The sequence below is a fragment of the Hippopotamus amphibius genome, chromosome 8 (assembly GCF_030028045.1).
Source record: "Hippopotamus amphibius kiboko isolate mHipAmp2 chromosome 8, mHipAmp2.hap2, whole genome shotgun sequence".
Classification (NCBI taxonomy): Eukaryota; Metazoa; Chordata; class Mammalia; order Artiodactyla; family Hippopotamidae; genus Hippopotamus; species Hippopotamus amphibius.
Genome location: NC_080193.1, coordinates 68,176,582 through 68,185,022, shown reverse-complemented (window position 1 = coordinate 68,185,022; position 8,441 = coordinate 68,176,582). Strand labels below are relative to the sequence as shown.

Here is an 8,441-nt window from a genome sequence, read left to right as displayed (position 1 = left end):
TTATTCTTCTTTTTTTGTCAGATTAGGGTTTTTGGTTGGTTGGGGGGGGGGGGCGGTTGCTACAGATGGGCAATTGCTTAACTTGTCTCTACATTATGATTTTAAAAGCAATGTCAGGAACTATCTCCCACCTCTCTAGACACATGAAAATCTCACTATTGATGACTATGTCTTTCCATGCTGCTGTGTTTTTTCATAGTGATGTGCAATCCTGGAGAAGTGTGGCTAAATTCTGAAATTTTTCTCTCTGACAGATGTACTTTTATTACTTCTTCAAAATCTCATCCAAATACCATCTCTTGTGAAATGGTCTTTGCTTCTCTTCAACAGTTGAATCATTTCTACTTCTCTGTTCCCATAGTGCATAGAACACATCTCTGCTATGCATAGTATGATATCTTTTTACATATCTGTTTCCACCATGTAGACTGTGATGGGTTTGAATGTTTTAAGGGCATTTAATACATAATACCAGCTTGCTCTCTAGAAAGGTTTGTGCTAATTACACACCATCTTCAATATGAGTACCATTTTCCCTCCATTCCAACAAACACTAGATAGCATAATTTTTAAAATCTTTACTAATTTGGTAGACCAAAATTGGCATCTCGTTATTATTCAAACTTATATCACGTTGGGGTGAAATATTGAACAATATGTTTTGTGTAATAATGACTGCGTTTTGAACTAATCATATTTTGAGGTGGATTCAATTCTATTATTTTATTATGATACGCCCCACCCACCCCAACCTCTTGTCCTGTTCTATTTAGCGCTTCTGGAGATTATAGTACATTTTGCAAAACATTGCACTATGGTGATCTGATTAAGTTACTTCATGGGAAGAGACTGCTGAAGTCATAACATTTTCCTGGAAAATAGTAGTGCTGACTTAATTCTTTGTGGTTATCTCTGCCCAGTTCCACTACTTCTGAATTACACATCACTACCAGTAAGTCCAATAAAAATTCATTCCAAATGACGTATCACTAATAAATCTGGAAAAAATTTGAAAAACCCCTGGGAGTCAGGGGAAATATTTTCTATGCTAATAAAATTCTATAGTATATTTTATATATTTGTGTTGAAGAACCTTATCAGGGAGCGAGAAAGTGGATTTAGAAAATGATTAGAAAGTGTGTCAGTATTTGACTTCATGTGAATTTTAATGGTTCCCTGTTAATGACAATACGGTTAGTGAACTAACAATAACAACGACAATAATAATAATAGCTAAGATCTATTGAGTGTTTAAAAGGTGATGGGCATTGGAATGGGAATTCCCTGGCGGTCCAGTGGTCAGGACTCTGCACTTTCACTGCCAAGGGCTCAGGTTCCATCCCTGGTTGGGAAACTAAGATTCAGAAGGCCAAGCGGTACAACAAAAAAAAAAAAAAGAAAAGAAAAAAAGGGTGATGGGCATTATTCTAAAGGCTTTACACATTTTAGCAAATTTTGTCTTTATTATTTATTCTACCTATCTCCACCCCACTCGGTTTCCTGGGAGCTGAGGTTTACAGACAGCATTGTTGGAGTCACTTGCCATCTGACCTTCAGGGTGTCTGGCCAGTGGGAAACAGGCAGGAGATTGGGGGGAGGCAAAAGGAGGAAGGTTGGGGCCTATATTTCCTGGCCTCCTTCCTGTTAGCTTGAGGCAACTGTTTGCATCCTCTAGTAAAGGATGCAGCCCTTGTCTTGTAACCTTCTGTGGGAACCTACCCTCTGCATGCTAGGAATTCGTTCTTCCCTCTGTGCCCTGGTGGTAATAGGCTCTGCTCAAACCTTCATAGCCAGTTCCTTTTTTTTTTCAGTATACTTCCATTTTTACTGCTGTTTTTTATGGTGTGCATTTGTGTTTACAATGCTCTCTGAAACAAACCTCCCGCAGTCACTTTTTTTGTAACTCTTTTTTTTTTTAGGAACTTTTATTGAGATATAATTGACACACAATAAACTGCATGTATTTGAAGTGTACAATTTGATATATTTTTTCTTATTAGTAATGTATATGTGGCAATCCCAATCTCCTGCCAGTTCCTTTTTAAAATCTTCTCCATTATCCTCCTGGAGTGCACACTCTCTTTTCCAGGCAGGATCCTGGCTGATATGCTTGATTAATAATTTACAGAATTCTCAGAAATTATCCTCCTCAGAATTTTAATGACATCACTTCATTGCATCAAGATTTCAGTGTTGCTGTTGAGAGGTCTGATAATATTTTGATTCCTGAATTACTTTCTCTCCAACCCCAGAATCTTGTTAAATCTTCTTGTCCCTGGTGCTGTGAAATTTCACAAAGTTATATCTTTTTTTTTAAAGACATTTATTCAGCATCGTGGTCAGACTACTACATTTAGCAATCAACAGCATGGGTGCAAAAAATAAAAATCTACATTAAAAGCCTTTGTTGGAATGCTTTACACTTTCCACAGAACAGGAACTAAAGTAACCTGTTATACAATTAGTCACAAATACAGTCCTCAACATTTTTTGCCCATACACACGAGTATTGTCTAAAACACGTCTTCTTTGTAGCAGCCAGGCCCTGCCATTGCTCTGCTTGGCCTGAGTTCACAAATCCGTTGTAACCTGTAGCTTCCCTGTCACTTCTCTGGCTCTCCTCTCCTGCTAAGCTTTGTTTCCTGGCAGTAATTAAAACCTTCAGCCACTGCCATAGCTACTGCTACCACTGGAACTGCCATAGCCACCTTGGTTTCTTGGTTTGGCAAAGTATTGGCCTCCACCACCATAAGGGCCAGAACCTCTACTTTCAAAGTTGCCTGCTTTCCTGGTTCCAAAATTTGCAGATGGTTGTAATTGCCAAAGTCATTGTAGCTTCCACCACCTCCAAAATTGCTTCCATCATCACCAAATCCATTACAGCCACCCCCACGGCCACCATAGCCACCACCACCGTGGCTGCCGCCAAAGCCACCTCGATCACTGACGTTTCCTCCACGACCAAAGTTGTCATTCCCACCAAAACCACCTCCAGGACCACCACCAAAGTTTCCAGAGCCACTTTGACCTCTTTGGCTGGATGAAGCACTAGCCATCTCTTGCTTAGATAGGGCTTTCCTCACTTCACAGTTGTGGCCATTCACAGTGTGGTGTTTCTGAATGACAGTCTTGTCTACAGAGTCATGGTCATCAAAGGTTACCAAAGGAAAGCCTCTCTTTTTGCCACTGCCTCAGTCAGTCATGATTTCAATCACTTTCATTTTCTCATACTGTTCAAAATAATCTCTTAGGTGGTGTTCCTCGGTGTCTTCTTTAATACCACCAACAAAAATCTTTTTCACAGGTAAGTGGGCACCAGGTGTTTGAGAATCTTCTCTTGAGACGGCCCTCTTTGGTTCTACAACTCTTCCATCCACCTTGTGTGGCCTTGCACTCATGGCCGTGTCCGCCTCCTCCACGGTGGCATAGGTGACACACCCGAAGCCTCTGGAGGGCTGAGTGTGTGGACCCCTCGTTACCACACAGTCTGTGAGTGTTCCTCATTGCTCAGAAGGGCTCCTCAGACTCTCATTGGTTGCTTCAAAGCTCAAACCTCCCATCAAGATCTTCTGCAGCTGTTTAGGCTCTTTGGAAGACTCTGACTTAGACGTGGTGGCAGTGGAGGGGGGAGGCTTCAATGATGCTTACTTGTTGACGGCCGTGAGCAGAAAGCTGTATCTTTTGAGAGACTTTTCCCATCATTGCCTTGCATGGTGGGTTCTTAAAATCTGGAATACTCAAGTATTGGGAATTTTTCTTTTCTTCTTTTCTCGTCTCTTCTCTTCTTTTTCTGGCTACATCGTGTGGCTTGCAGGGTCTTAGTTCCCCAACCAGGCAGGGATCCAACCAGTGCCCCTGCAGTGGAAGCATCCTAACCACTAGACCACAGTGAATTCCCCTGGGAATTTTTCTTGATTATTTTGCTGCTTTCTCCTCTCTGTTTCTCAGGTTCTCTCTTTCTAGCATTCATATTACTGTGTATTAGATGTTGGAACTTATTGCCTTATCCTCTAGTTTTCCTGATTTTCTGTCTTTCACACTTGTCTTTTTTGTTTACTTTTTGAGAGATTTACCTAACTTTATCTTCTAACACTTCCATTGAGTTTTTAATTTTTGCCATCACTCCCCTCCCTGCTCCACCCCCTACCCCCCAAAATCACTTTTCTTCTGGGATGAACTCTTTTAAAAGTAGATATTTATATTTCATGGATGTACAGTCCTTTTGACTAAAGGATATTGTTTTGTTGGATTTTGAGATTTTCTTCTCTCTGCATAGTCTCTTTCCTCCAAGTTCCTTTTGTTCATTTGTTTTCATCACTGTTTTTTGTATTAGATTATTTCTCAATTTGTGGTAACCCTTGAGTATTTGCTCATATTTAAGAATTGGAAGTATTATTTTAAAAAGGAATGGAGACCCAGAGTGCACAGGTGAGTCTTGTTGGCCGTGATCTTCATTTCAGGGTGATTTGGCTGGGCTGTGTTATTGGGAAACATAGCTTAGCTCTGAGCTCTTAGACTGGTCTTATTCCCCAAATAAGAATCTTTCAATAACTTGCTTGGAAGAGATAATCTGGCTGCCATAAGAAGTCAGGGCCTCGTTATTCATTATGAAAATATCCACTTAATCATTCTGTTTTGAGTACATCACTTCTACTCTCTGTTGTAACTGATTTTGTCCTGTCCAGAGGTCCTCTATTTTGTCCTCTTCAAAGGGGGAAAAGAAACCCTTGAGTCTTCTACAGGAGAAGAGCAGTTGTTAAGTTGATCAGAGTTGGGACGTGGATCTGGGAGTTATGATGAATCCTCAACACACTTTTAACCAATTTTCACATTTTTTTCACTTATGCAAGTATATGGCACTATCAATTTTTGAGCATTTTTCTTTTTCTCTACAGTGTAATGAATGCTTCTCAGATTCCTTCACTGCTAAGATAGGATTTAGCTTCCTTGTACCTAGTACCTTGTAAGGTACGCTCACATCTGTTTTCCAGCATCCAAAATCTTCATATTAGATAAAGATCTATTTATTTATTTATTTAAATATTTATTGGCTGTATTGGGTCTTCATTGCCACTTCCTCAGGCTTCCTCTGGTTGAAGTGAGTGGGGGCCACTCTTTGTTGTGGTGCACCGGCTTCTCATTGCTGGGGCTTCTTTTATGGAGCACAGCTCTAGGTGCATGGGCTTCAGTAGTTGTGGCTCAAGGGCTTTAGAGCACAGGCTCAGAGTTGTGGTTCATGGGCTTAGCTGCTCCACGGCATGTGGGATCTTCCCAGACCAGGGATTGAACCCATGTCCCCTGCATTGGCAGGTGGATTCTTAACCACTGTGCCACCAGGGAAGTCCAAAGATCTTTTAAAATATATCCACTTAGTGTCATTTTAGTGGGACTTCAGGTTGGAGAGAATGGTAATACGTTTGTTACATCCACAATGTTTACCTATTTAAACCTAATTATAACTTTCTATGGCTGGAAAAAGAGGTCCATAATAGTCTGTTGTTTGTCTTCTGTATACTTTAAAGCACTTCCCTCCCCAATATGTGAGTGTTTGTGGATTGTTAATGAAGCAAGACCACTTTACAATTGTTGATATGGTAAGATACATTATTCTTATATGAAAATGAGTGATCTGATGAAAAAGCAAGGTAACTCAAGAACTGTGCTCTGATATCACTGTGAGAATATCATATTAAGTTAATAATAGTCCACAATTTTGCCCTTAGCCATGGCCACCATGCAAAATGTGGCATTTTGTTCTAACACTCTCATCTACCTTTTGAGAAATCTCCCAATACATGTATTTTCAGGGGGAGATAGTAGCCAACTTGGCCTTGACAGATTCAGGGGACACATAGCTTTGGATCTTCCTATTAGACAGTGTCCTGCACTTTGTCATGTAAGGTTGTGAGGTCAGATTTATCACAGAGGCAGAGGCCTTGTTGTCCTCTTGGGTGACCGTTGCCCTGGTTTCTGTTGCTTAGCCTGGTCACATAGTCCACCCTGAGATTATTCCCATTTCTCAAGTGGGGCCATCTGGCCTCTCATCAATTCAGTCATCCCTGACAATCTTCTAATAAATTTATTTTTTGCTTAAGATAGCCAGCCATGATTCAGTCACTTGCAGACAAAAGCCTTGACTAATAAAAAGGGCAACCAAAGGAAGGCTACATGCAAGTGCCAGTGGAGGCTGGAGGCTGGGATGGATAGACAAAAATTCAACAAGTCTTCAGAAAATAAATTGAAAATTCTTGCCCCATTAGGAATGGATGGCCATTCCCCGCTGCCTATGGAAACAATGGTCGGCTTTTTACAATCTCTGCTGCTTACAGTCTAAGAGTAGATCAGTGCTCACTTCTGTGCCTCTGAAATCCCATGTTGGTTTTATCAGAGCCAAAGAAAATGACTCACTAATGAGCACCAGATTTGCCTTTGTCTAGAATGCCAAGGGAGTTGTTTAGTAATATTTGGGAGCAATCCCTGAAAAACAGTATAAATCTAAAAGAGTCTAATTAATTAAGTGGGAAACAAAGTCATTTTTGGTCGGCCAGTATTATGTTACTCCTATTCATTCAGTTAAATAGGTTCAATTTGATTTATGATAAGAGTTACTTAAGGTTGGCAGCAATGTAATCTAAAACACACACACAAAATATCTTAAAATATTATAAGTACTAAAGAAATGCAGCTTAATGTAAAATAATTTGAACAATGCAGAAGTATATAAAGTGAAACCAGAAAGGCCTCTTCCCTAATCCTCATACATTCAATCCCATTCCCTCCCCATACATAATGTATATGTTATTCCTATGTATCTCTACACACATTTGTAGATCTACATTTTTACATGTTTGTGGCCTTATTATACATGTTACTCTGTGATGTGTTTTCATTTATCCAATACATCTTAGAGATCTTTTCATGTAAATACATATAGATTTCCTCCATTCTTTTTTAATGACTACAGAGTATCAAATAATATGGCTAAACACAATTAACTTGGTGAGCCCCACATTTATGAACTTGGGTTGTTTTGATTTTTCTCTATTACAAACAACAGTAACATGGATATCCTTTGTTTTATATTTCTACATGCATTTAAGTTTTCTGTAGGATAAACTATTCCCAGAAGTAGAATTGTTGGTTAAAGGCTGTGCATGTTTAAGATTTTGAAAGATCCTTTCCCCCAAAAGATCTCCTATGACTTTAATTTGCATTTCTATGCTTGTCAGTTAGTTTGAGAATCTTGTCTTTGTTTGTGAAATTGCCTGTTTATACTATTTGTGCACTTTCCTGTTGGGTTGGTTATCTCTTTCTTGTTGATGTGATTGACATATTTATAGTAAACCATGGTCATGCCATGCAGTAGAAATCTATAAACAAATGGCAATTTTACCTCCTTACCCCCTTTTGCCTTAATTTAAGCCATATAAAAGCCTAATGGCTTAATCAACTTTTTAACCTGCATGCCGAGGAGTCAATCAGTGCCATCCATAGGCATTAATCCAACTTGTACACTATGTCTCAAAATAATTTAAAAAGACAGATAAATGATTGAAATAGTATTCACTAGATGGCTCTTTTAAATTACATACATTTAATTAATGTTAAAATTAGGGTATTTGTAGGCCTAGGTAAGTTTCTTCTAAAATTTATATGGAAAGACACAGGTCCTAAAATAGCTAAAACCATCTTGGAGAAGATAAATAAAGTGGGAAGAATCACTCTTTGTGTTATAGTGGCCCACCAAATAGCTACAGTGACCAAGACAGTGTGGTACTGGCCGGGGGGTAGACGCATAGATAAACAGAGCAGATAAAGACGCCCGAAAGAGGCTCACAGAAATATATGTCAAACTAATTTTTAACAAACATGAAACAGTAATTCAATTGTGAAAAAATAGGAATAGAATTTGATAGTTATTGAACCAGGTTTGTTTTTCCTGATGGACAGCAGGCTTTGCAGCAAAGAGAGGGTTTACTCACAAGGCAGACCAAGGGAGGAGACAGGAGAACAAATCTCAGATCTGCCTCCCCAAAGGCAAGAGTCTTGGGGGCATTAATGGGACAAAGAATAAAGAAACAGGGCAGTCTGAGACATGGGGAGCATTTGGAGTGCAGGGAAGGTGGTTGGGAAAAGGTGTGATAATCATGGTTCTACGCAGGGTGACTAAGCTACAGGCCTCTTCATGTCCCAGAGGTCGCCAAGTGGACACTCTTGCAGGCCCAGCTGAGGGTTGATGATCCCATCCAGTCTTAACCAGCTCAGCTGGAATTAGACACAGCTGACTCTTGGCTTAGCTCAAACTAGGTGAAGCCGACTACAAGTCTGTGGAAAAATGACTCAGGCAAACATCTTACTGTTTAGGCTATGTGCAGCTTGGAGGACACGCAAGTCCTTTGTAGCAACAATTAAAACGACCTTGATTTGTGAAGGCAGGTTAT

At 39.8% G+C, this 8,441-nt stretch overlaps 1 pseudogene; it reads right to left on the bottom strand.

The window, feature by feature from the left end:
• Positions 1 to 2,652: 2,652 nt before the first annotated feature.
• LOC130859175 (heterogeneous nuclear ribonucleoprotein A1-like 3) lies at positions 2,653 to 3,712 on the bottom strand (annotated as a pseudogene).
• Positions 3,713 to 8,441: the final 4,729 nt, after the last annotated feature.